Genomic DNA, 11101 nt, shown 5'->3' with positions numbered 1-11101 from the left:
TTTTTTTTTAAAGATTTTATTTATTTATTTGAGACAGAGAGAATGAGAGACAGAGAGCATGAGAGGGAGGAGGGTCAGAGGGAGAAGCAGACTCCCTGCCGAGCAGGGAGCCCGATGCGGGACTTGATCCCGGGACTCCAGGATCATGACCTGAGCCGAAGGCAGTCGCTTAACCAACTGAGCCACCCAGGCGCCCTAATTTATATTTTCTTATTATGAAGTAGGATAAGTATCTTTTACTTATAAATTTTAGAGCCAACTATATTTCGTTTTATGTGAAATGTAGTAGTTCATGTCATTTGCCCATTTCTTGTGATATTAAGTTCCTTGTGATACACATTATATGTTTCCCCCAGTTTTGTGTTTGTCTTTTGACCTTATGTTAATTGAGTTTTGGCCCTGTAGAAGCCCTTTAAGTGATAAAATGTATAATAAATGTTAAGGCTTCTTGGTAAAACCAGAAAGATTTTCCCTACTCTGAGATTCAAAAGATGAATCTCTCATTTTTTTTTTTATTTTTGATGTTCTTATTTTTAATCTTTTCAATTTTTTATCTGTTTGGAATTTATTTTAAGAGATAAAGTAGGGATGTCAATTTCCCCCCAAATAGCTACTGAGTGTCCCTAACATCATTAATTACATGATCCAGCATTCCCCTCTGATAATGCAATGCTGTTTTTGTCATATACTAAATTTCCATATGCATTCAGGTTTACTGATCTGCCATCTATTCATGTGTTGATAAGCATGCTCAACCCTCTATTCTCTGACTCCTTCTGTCCTGTGTTACGTATATTTTCAACATGACAGTGAATGAAAGCCTTTATGAATTGCTTGCAATAACACGTCCTTTCTCACCTTCTATCCTGCTGTTACTAGCTAACAAAAATCAAACTCTTTTTAACATCCCTAAGGAAAATATGATTAGGATAGTAAGTCTGTTTGGAAGCATAGGTGGTTAATAATCAGATAACTACATTTTTGAGTCAAATAAATAAGTCGGTGCTAATCTATGGTTTCCTTTTAGAACAACCAATGACTTTGGATAAGCTGTGTCTCTGTGTGTGTATGTGTATGTTTATACACATGTGTGTAATGCTCATGTGCCACAAACAGAAGAAATAGCACTTTACTAAATAAACCAAATCCTCCACTCCCCCAAATCCATAGTGGTTGAAAAACAAATAAGGTTGTCACTTCATGTCCTAATCATTCTGGGGTGGGATTTGCTCATGGTTCAGGGTCCTTCGCAGCTTCATGGATGAATATGTGATGCCAGTATTTCTCTCCCAGGAGGGTCAGAAGGAGCACGAAGGAGCCAGTGTAAGCCATTGTAAAGAGTGGGCGGTCTGAGCCCTTAGAGGCTGTGAAGACACCCTGGATAGAATTGCCTTCTTCAAAATGACATAGTACTGGGCTGTATCTTCTTGTCCCCAAACTGGGCTCTCCACCCCTTCTCTCCAGCATGCCCGCGCAGACCCGGGGCCCAGGCTGCAGTCAGGAGATAAGAACTCTACCCCCAGGGACCTAGACAGAGCCAGAGATGGGTCATTGTGCTGAGATGGGACTGGGTGGCAGGAGCACCGTGGACAAAGTTGGAGGAACCACTGACTTGCTTGCTGCATTACTGGATGTCTCCTGAGTGTCAAGAAAGATGGTGCTCGGAATAGTCCCTCCTCACTCACCTCTTAAAAAAAAACCTGGTAGAAAGAGATTCTGCACATACCTATGAGTAACTGTGTGGAACTTTTTGAATGTTCCTCACCCTAAAAATTCAAGGTCTAGCATTTCAGGAACCCCATCTTGATGGATTAAGTACAGTTCTCATTAGCACCTTAAATTGTTCAGTGCTGGAAGATCTCTCCTTATCTTCCTTTCTTGACTGAAAAAGTCCTGTAGGGTGGTGGCTGGGGGAGGGAGGATCCACTGTGCTGTAGGGAAGAAAACTGCCTGAATTAGAAAAACAGCAAGAAACAAAGTGGTGGTGTACTACAGTGGGTGTTCCATAAAACAGAGCTGAAAACGTGCAGTTCTCCGTCTCCCTGCACTTCCTGTGGAAGAAGCCCAGAGGGCCTTGATTAAGGGGGAGAAGCCACCATCTCCATCCAGGCAGAGGCCTGGATGAAGCAAACCAGAGGCTATTCCGGTCCTCTCCCTCACTCTCTTCCGGCCCTGCTTCCTTTCCCCACCCCTCCAACAATACCCCCTCTTGATTTCTGTTCCAAGACAGAACGGTGAGTCCCAATGAAAAGGAAACTTTAAGGATTCTTTCCATGAAGTTTTCTAACTGGGAAGAGTGAGGTGTGTGTGTTGGCATCTGCTCCTTGGCAGGGATGCTGGAGACCCTGGAGGCCCCCATCCTTTTCCCTGAGGCAGACTCAAGGCAGGTAACAGGGTTTCTTGTCCCCCTTCTCCAGCAGTCAATGGAAGAAGCTGGTAGAATACCTCTTCTTCCTGGAAGGACTCTGAGCTTACTCTCTTTGGTGTGGTTGCTTAAATTTTTTTTTTCAAGCTGCTGAAAAGCTGAATGTCTTTTGGGACTGTTGTCACCCAAATACTTGTCATCACCCCTGCTGGGACTTCCTTACCCTGAGCTAGTAGCTTATGGAATAGGCAGACACTTGGCCCCCTCCCCAGCTTCATTAAAACCTGGAGAAGGCCTAGAAATCTGCCCTGGGTGATTCTGATGTTTGATGCTCAGAACACACTTGAAAAACAATACCCCAGACCTTTCCTATCTGATATTATCAGGGTCCCTTGGTGTGGAGTTGACCTGCTTGGTGAGACCATAAAAATCATGCCTAGGGCGCCTGGGTGGCTCAGTTGGTTAAGCGACTGCCTTCGGCTCAGGTCATGATCCTGGAGTCCCGGGATCGAGTCCCATGTCAGGCTCCTTGCTCAGCAGGGGGTCTGCTTCTCCCTCTGACCCTCCCCCCTCTCATGCTATCTCTCTCTCATTCTCTCTCTCAAATAAATAAATAAAATCTTTAAAAAAAAAAATCATGCCTAATGTTGCTCAGAGCTGAATAGACTCAAGACTTGTCCAATAACCACTGTAACCACTCTCCAAGAGGTAGTTCTGTTGTCTTGGATAAGGTCAAAGTTAACCAATGGTTCTGTAACTCTTTTGAACAGGGACCTACATTCTGAAATCACTCTGTATACAACCAGTCAAAACCCTAACACAGTGCTGCTCAAACTTGAATGTGTACCTTAATCACGTGGAGATCATGTTAAGATACTGATTCTGATTCAGGAGGTCTGGGATGGAGCTGGAGGTTGTGCTTTTCTAACAGACTCCTAGGTGATGCCATGCTGTTGATTCTTGGACTACATTTGAGGAGCACTACCTTAAGGGATACTTAATTTTTTAAAAATATTATTAGCTGCAGATAACATTTTCTCCTTAATGAGAAACCCAACACAAGCAACATCAATTTAGTGACTTAAGTAAATCACTTACTTTCTCTAGTTTATCTGTTAAACAAGGTGGTTGTCTTTCTTCATTTCAGAAATGAGAGCAAGAAAGCACTTACTTCTTAGAATGGGAAGGTTAGGTGAAATGATGTATATACAATTCTTAGCAGGCCCCAGACTTGGAAATGACTCCCATAAATGTTGCCGTTGGTGGTGGTGGTACTCTTGTGGGGCTCATTCTCCCATTTAATATCAGTGGCCATCATAGAATGAGGTCCACGTGAGGCCATAACATGTTATAGGAAAATAGGAGAATGGGTCAAAATTGCTTTTGTGTGGTCTGGTGCTTGGCTTTATCAATGTGAACAGAAAGAGCTTTTCCAGTTTCTACTGCAAATTATGGAAACCTTGGACCCCGTGGGCAAAACCCCTTGTTGTTGTTATATTTACCACTTTAAATTGGCCAAATAAGTGCAGGACTGCCTCAAACCAGTATTTGTTCATTTGATTGTCTCTACTGCCTACTTATATAAAGGAAAGGGTGTTGTGCACCACAAGAATATCACATTTTCCTCCCTGAATTCACCCCTTCATGTTTGTGTAAACTCAGCCCGAGTGGCATCCCTTTACTTGAATTTACAACCCTGCCTATAAAAAAACAGAGAGCACTGAGCATTTCCTACAAGGCTGAATTTTGGCTCACAGCTCTTTCAGCCAAGGAAAAACAAATGGCCTCTCTCTATCTCTCTTTCTCTAAAAACAGTTTGCTAACCCATCATCTGCCCAGAAAACAAATGGAAAATAAAATGCAACCAACAGTCTTCTCTGAGGATCTGATAAATGTTTATCTCCCACAAGCGAGTAGGTGGGGTCCTTGCCAAGATGACACATTAATATACATAAATGTAGCAGCCCCCGCACATAATGGTGGAATAAGCCATAATTGCAGTCAATTCAGGCAGGGAATAAATATGTGAAGCTGGCAGTTTGTCATTGTCTAGACCCTAAAAAAGTTTGACTAACTTTTTTCTTACTAACTACTGCCTTTGGCTTTATATAAAGATAGCATATGTCACTCCACAGCCCCTTTATGTGTTAAGTTGCCTATTCAACAAATATTTATTGTGCATCTGTTATATGCCATGAGCTATTCTAGGCCCTGGGCACATAGCAGTGAACAAATGAGGTCCCTGTCTTCATGGTGCCTATTTTCTGGTGAACTCCTATATTACACATATCTCCTGATGAAGACATGTTCTTATTCTTTTATCTAAATGTCTTTGTTTTTATCTAAAATTATTTGGTATTTGAATGGTCAAAAGCAAGCAACCATTATTAGGCTAGCTGTTTCTTTCTTTTTTTTTTTTTTTTAAAGATTTTATTTATTTATTCATGAGAGATAGAGGCAGAGGCAGAGGGAGAAGCAGGCTCCCCGCGGAGCAGGGAGCCCGATGCGGGACTCGATCCCAGGACCCTGGGATCATGACCTGAGCTGAAGGCAGACGCTTAACCGACTGAGCCACCCAGGCGTCCCAGGCTAGCTGTTTCTAAGAGTACCCATCGAAATACTTGTCTTTCTGTTCGTAGCAGATGGAGACCTGCGTCCATTGCTGCTCAACTTAATTAGGTATAAACATATGGGGAAATAATTGGGTGATTTAGGTAGAAACAAAATCAGGGAAATCAGAACAACGTTTTCTTTAAGTTGCAGATTTTTCTTATAATTAAAGCAGATTTAACATCACTTGTGAGTGCTGGTTTTTCAAACACCATAATCATTCTTTTGCCTTTCCATGTCACCATTAACTTAGAGACAAGGATCTGTTGTCTAAAATAGGCTCAGCAAGCACACACTATAAAAGTGTAAAAACAAAACAAAAAGCTTATGAGATTGAATCTAGCAATAATTTTTAAAACTTGCATAGAAAAATTTAGTATCTATTTTTCTTGACCAAATAAACAATGCATGCTCATTTTAAGATGAAAATAATATAGAAATGCATAAATCAAAAAGTGCTATGCATGCAGCATTACAGTATTTATATGCCTAAGTAATTGCTCTTTTTATGATTTATGTATGGTTATAGAACATTGATTAGTCTCATCAGATTGTTTGACCAGCTAGCATATTTCTCACTTTATAATACTAACAGCTTCTAGAACAACAATTGATAAATTTAAAACTAATTTCTAGAGAGGATATCCAATGCTGAATAGGAATTCCACTTAAAAGCATGGTTCTTAAAACATACATTTTTATTTAATGTCAGTGCAATCCTGACGAAACAGAACAAGACACTTACTATTTGTTTAGAGAATCATAGGATGTCAGTATCAGAATCTCATAGATCATCCAGTGCAGTGGGCAGGAGAGTAGAGTGTAAACAAGCCCCCAGGTGAATTCTGATACACACTGAACACACACAGATCACCCTGAGAATTACCGATTTGCTCTGACTCCATCATTTTGTAGATAAGAAAACTGAGGTCCAAGAAAGTAAAGAAACCTTCCAGGTCACACATATAGGGAATGGTGGAGGTCAGACAAGAACAGAACCAAAGTGTTGTGACTCCTAATCTGCTCTTTGTTCTACTGCACTAAGCCACATTAGAAGACACCTTTTGCACATTAGTGTAGAACAACCCAACTTCATTTTGCTCTCCCAAGATTAAGTTGTTCAAACAAGTCTTTATTGTATCAGAAACTCTTATTAAAACAAAGAACCTCAAAGTTTCGCATTATTAGTGACAGATTTCTGGTCGTTGTTGTGGTTGTACATTTTCTTCGGGAAAGTAGAGAGGGAAGTTTAACCAAGACCTAAGCTAAAGTATCATTATTACTTGACAAATTAATCAGTATGTATGTTTTAAAGTTTAGAGTGAGAGAAAAATAGCAGTTGGATGAACCACACCCCCCACCCACCCACCTCCAGCCATACACACACACACACACACACACACGCACAGTGGTGATAATGGTGTTCTTAATATCCATGTTAAGTTAAGTGGCTCTTTACAAAAACGTTTAGGGAAATAGATCACTGAGTGTGCCGCCCTCAGTAGGAAGACAACATGTCATTTCAAGTCCTTTCTCTGTGGCTGAGTCACAGAACTGCCACGATGGTCTCCAAAAACCGTGTCTCCAGCCCTCCATGGCCAGGGAAAAGGTCACCAACGACACAGAGCTCAACAGTTTGGAGAAGTAGGTGAAAGGGAGAATGGGACGTCTGCAGTGTAATTGCAGTCTCTTTGAACACTCATCTAAGCTGAAACCTTTTCTTCCAAGGCAACCTTTCCCCTGCATTGAGCTCTGTTAAACAGAGCTGGCATTTTAGTGAGGCTAAATCTGGTGTTTCTGCCATGAGCGGAGAGGAACATCAAAACATTCAGCTCTGCCTTCCTTTATTTTACAAGAATTTGGGGTCCAGGATACCTTTACTAAATGTGTGCCCACCTCTAAAGCCATGAGGAATCATTTTGTTCTGATGGACCCTTGGCACAGTATTGACCAAAGATAATGACACAAATTACGGAAGATGTATTCTCTTAAAATACATCTTAAAATACGTTAAAAAAAATACAGTACCCTTAAGTAATATACAACTTAAAAGATTACAACTGACATTGATTGACTCCTGCTGCTTGCCATGCATTGTCCATAGTCGCCACGCTTAATTGCATTACATACATAATCTCATTTAATCCTCACAAGTCTATTACATGGATGCAGGTTTACACTTGAGGAAACTGAGGCTTGGGAGGTGAACAACCTGGCCTAAGGCCCATAGTCAGCAAGTGACAAAGCTGGAATTCAAACCCACATTTGTAGGACAACAACGTCTGTGCTTTTGATGCTCTGCTTTCAATGCCCTAATTTGATTCACATCGCAGCACAAAGACTTACAGGACACATCCTAACATAATTTGACATTCATTCGACAAATTTGTAATTAGATGCACAGTGTTGACCCAAATTAATTAACGAAATCTTCTTTGCATCAAATTCTGAATCATTCCAAGCTGGAGTTCCCCTGATGATATCACAAAAGAGCCTCTGATGACCCCAAAGAAGAATCACACGGTGGAAGTTTCCACAAATGCCAACTCCTTGGTGTTGAGTGGAGACAGATTGGTAGCAAATACACTAAATGAGTCAATGGCTTTTTTCTTTAGGTAGCTGAATATTTCCCCCCAGCATCAAACAAATATTCTCATTGCAATGGCTTAACAACTTAAATGGAAATAATATGTATTTTTTTCTTCTAAAGAAGAGAACATATCCTGAGCTTAATCTTGGGCCACAGTGAAGACGCATGCTAAAAGTGTGGCTGTTTTCTGCGCCATTGACATCATACCCACCTTTTGCCTTACTTGTCTTTAGACAGTGTGACTCTGCTGTCATTTTTTGTCATACTGTATTGCATCTGACGCTTTTATTCAATAACCCGAACTACAGAGCATTCTATGATGTTGTTTTAATTAAGCACAAAATTAAGTATGTTATCAAGAAAAAATGAAACCGAAAGAAGCAAGTCAAGATCGCAACCCAGAGTCTTCTGCTGGGGTCACAGTTGCTGATAAAAGATGCAAAATGCCCACGTCAGTCAGTCCTGGCTACCTTTTCACCTGAAGATCTATGAAATGGGGTGGCTGGAAGCCCCTTTCAAGTGTTATTAGAATAATTTTGCATCCTCAAGCAGGCAAACGCTAATCACGCCTTTCTTACATTGCTCATTTTACATTGCTCGTAAGGTAAGCCTCTTGAAAAAAGGAAAAGAAAAAAGAAATCTGACTAATGGAACAAAATGTACATTACAGCCTAGTGGCAGTATACTTTCTCAGTCTTATTAAAATGATGGCTCAGTTTTGAGTAAAGATTAATTACTTGATTGTGGTTCATACGCAGTCTGGCCAACTTAATTCATAAATGAGAGACTGGTTGTTTTTATCATACTCTTCACTTCCTAGGTTACTTCATTCCCTAAGTTTTATAGAAATGAATATTTTTAAAAAGCTGCATGATCTTTGTCTTTCACCCACTCAACATCTCTCTGAATTAAATAGCTAATATTAGTAATTATATGTAGTCTTTCCGAGTGACCTTGCTGGCCTATTTTTGACAGTGTGCTCTTGCCTCCCTCATGGCTTGCCATGATGAGTTCTTGGTAAAATTATCCTTTCTGACAAGTTTAAATGAAGCAAGTTAGACTTTTAAAAACTAGCTGTCTGTATAAGCTTGACCACTTTGTTCTATTTGGTGCTTGGAAAATCAGGTGCTGGGTGAATATTTTTCAATTGCGTCTGTAGCTTAGTTTTTCGCTCCTACTCTCAGAAGAGATCAATCTTAATCCTATTCTAACCACATGTCGTTTTCCAAAACTAAAGCTATATGCCCCCAAAATCTTTGCCTTCTTTCGTGTGGCAGATGACATCTTCCATTGACAGTGGATAATAAATTTACACTCAATCCACATGTGAAAACGGAACACGTAAGCATGCAGTACAATTCAAAGTGACAGTCTTTTCTTTTTCCTCCAGCCTCAGTGATGCAGAATAACAGTTATAACTTAACATTCTTTTTTTGGGGGGGGGTCTTGAATGGAAAGAAAAGAACAAGAGAAGGCCACCCTCAAACTAGACAACAAGTAACAAAAGCCCTAGAGCAAACCACAGTTCTTAGCAGACACCCTCCTGAGTTTCCCAGGACATAGCACTGAGGAAGACTGAATCCTCCAATAAGACACATCACACACTTCAGTGGCTCCTGGCTAACCCAGCCACACTATCTGTACCAAAAATCAGATTTAACACACTGTCCTCCTTAGCCCCAGTGCAATTTTATTTCCAGTTCGGCCAGCCATAGCTCTGCAAAGCATCAGTAAACTCTTTAAAAAAAAAAAAAAAGTATAAGCTTAAATCCTGGGCCATCCATCAGTCATACCCCTTGATTTAGGATTATACCCAGCAAGGTATATTCTGTTGGAGGTGCCCACGGCAGTATCCATCCCAGGGACATTGAAATGGAAGTAGAAATGATTGCATGGGTAACTTACCAGCTCCTGAGTCTGAATGGCTGCAGCAGCCCCAGTGCTTTACCTGATCCCTTGCTCTCTCTGTCTCTCTCCCTCTCTCTCTCCCTCTTTCTCTTGTGTACAGATTGCAGGGAACTTAAAGAACTCGCAGGGACAATGTTTCAAATGACTTAAGAAAGAGAACAGGAACAATACTTCGTTCTCTTTTTCTCAGATGAGTACCTTCGGGAAGAAGGAAGGAAGGGAGGGGAGAGGGAGGAAGTCAACAACCCTTTGCTTTCCTGAAAAAAAATAAGGAAACAGAAGATAGACATCTCATTTTCTCTTAAACAAAATGTTGGAAGGGGCAAAAAAAAAAATCTTTGAAAAAAGGAATTCCTCAAATATGCTCTCCCCCCACCCCCACCCCAAGAGTTTTAAAGAGATGAAAAGCCTTACTGGCCTGTCCTGTCCAAACAAATGGTGTTCCAGAAAGGCAGGCTCTCCTGAGCTTGTAGCCTCTGGTATCTGGTTTGCAGAACTGACACAGCCAAAAGGGAACAAATCATTTCGTGTTGCCTCTGAGCAAAGGAACGGTTGGTCTGTTGTGCTAACCGAGGCAAACCTGCAGCGTATGAGGCTGGGCAGGGTGCCGGTCAGCCAGGACATTTGGCTCTTCTTGGGCACTTTGAAACACCAGCGTTGCAGCAATTTTGTAGCCTGACTCTAGATCCTTAGAATTCTTCCAGGAGCAAAGCAGATTTATGCACTGGTTCCTGAGCTCTCTGCAGCCAACACCAAGTCAAGCTTCCATCTTTGCTGATATTTAAAAAAAAAAAAACAAAAAAAAACCACTTGCCAACACTGCCATTGGACATAGTTAGCTCATGTTGGATTTAGTCACCTCTGGAAAACTGAAAGGTGATTTCTCGTTTGTTTTCACAAAATACGGTGGAGCAGCATAGGTCTTAGATAAGTCAGCCAATTGTTGAAAAGGGAAGGGGAGGCTGACTAGGAGGAGCAAAGACATGGAGGGAATATCCTTGAACAAGTGAGAGGTGCTTGGCAGTTCAGTGGGTCGGCGTGAGCTCTGTTTGGAATAATTGTGCTCTGATTGTGTTGTGGATCTTGTGCCTTTCATTCATCTGGTTAAGACCATTTTACCACAAACAGGAACCAGCAGTTATGTGGACCTTTGTGGCAGCGGAAGAAAAACCAGCTTTAAGGTACTTCCTTATTTCACTCAGCTGTGAAAAAATGGGGTGGAGAGTCACACCTGATCACAAGGAGCAATTAAAGTGAATTCAGGGAAAGAGAGATTCTGATTCAGTCTCTCTGAAAGACTTTTATTGGGTTCAGTGGTGAATAAGGTTACAGTTTTATCCCCACAGTTTTCTACCCCCATTAACTTATCTATCTGTCTATCCATCCATCCATCCATCTGAATATGTGTGTGTATATCAAAGAGAACACGAAGAGACTGTTACTCAGTAGGTTTATAAGAGCCAGAACAGAGTCTTCTTCCTTGCATTCCCCATGGCAGCCCTTCTGGCACAACATACAGATTTCTGGCATGGGTCCCCCAACCCCATGGACACATGAGAAAACTCACACCCAGAGAGAAGAGTCTGTCCCACTTGCCCGAGGTCACACACATCAGTGGCAAAACCCAA

General features: G+C 41.3%; 1 protein-coding gene across 4 annotated transcripts in view; it reads right to left on the bottom strand.

Moving 5' to 3' along the window:
• The window catches only part of ZNF366 (zinc finger protein 366), a 70556-nt gene extending 60293 nt beyond the window's left edge, over positions 1-10263 (bottom strand). For 2 of the 4 annotated variants that reach the window (XM_081826769.1, XM_081826770.1), the window contains exon 1: positions 9471-9797. The gene's annotated coding sequence lies outside the window, so the exon portion shown is untranslated. Of the gene's footprint in view, positions 1-9470; positions 9798-9887 lie in introns of those variants that run through there. The other 2 variants (XM_081826767.1, XM_081826771.1) reach the window with 2 other exon arrangements.
• Between the last annotated feature and the right edge of the window lie 838 nt (positions 10264-11101).

This window comes from Leptonychotes weddellii, chromosome 7 (genome assembly GCF_054177405.1).
Source record: "Leptonychotes weddellii isolate Sample4059 chromosome 7, ASM5417740v2, whole genome shotgun sequence".
NCBI classification, from domain to species: Eukaryota; Metazoa; Chordata; class Mammalia; order Carnivora; family Phocidae; genus Leptonychotes; species Leptonychotes weddellii.
This window is presented reverse-complemented; position numbering and strand designations above follow the sequence as displayed.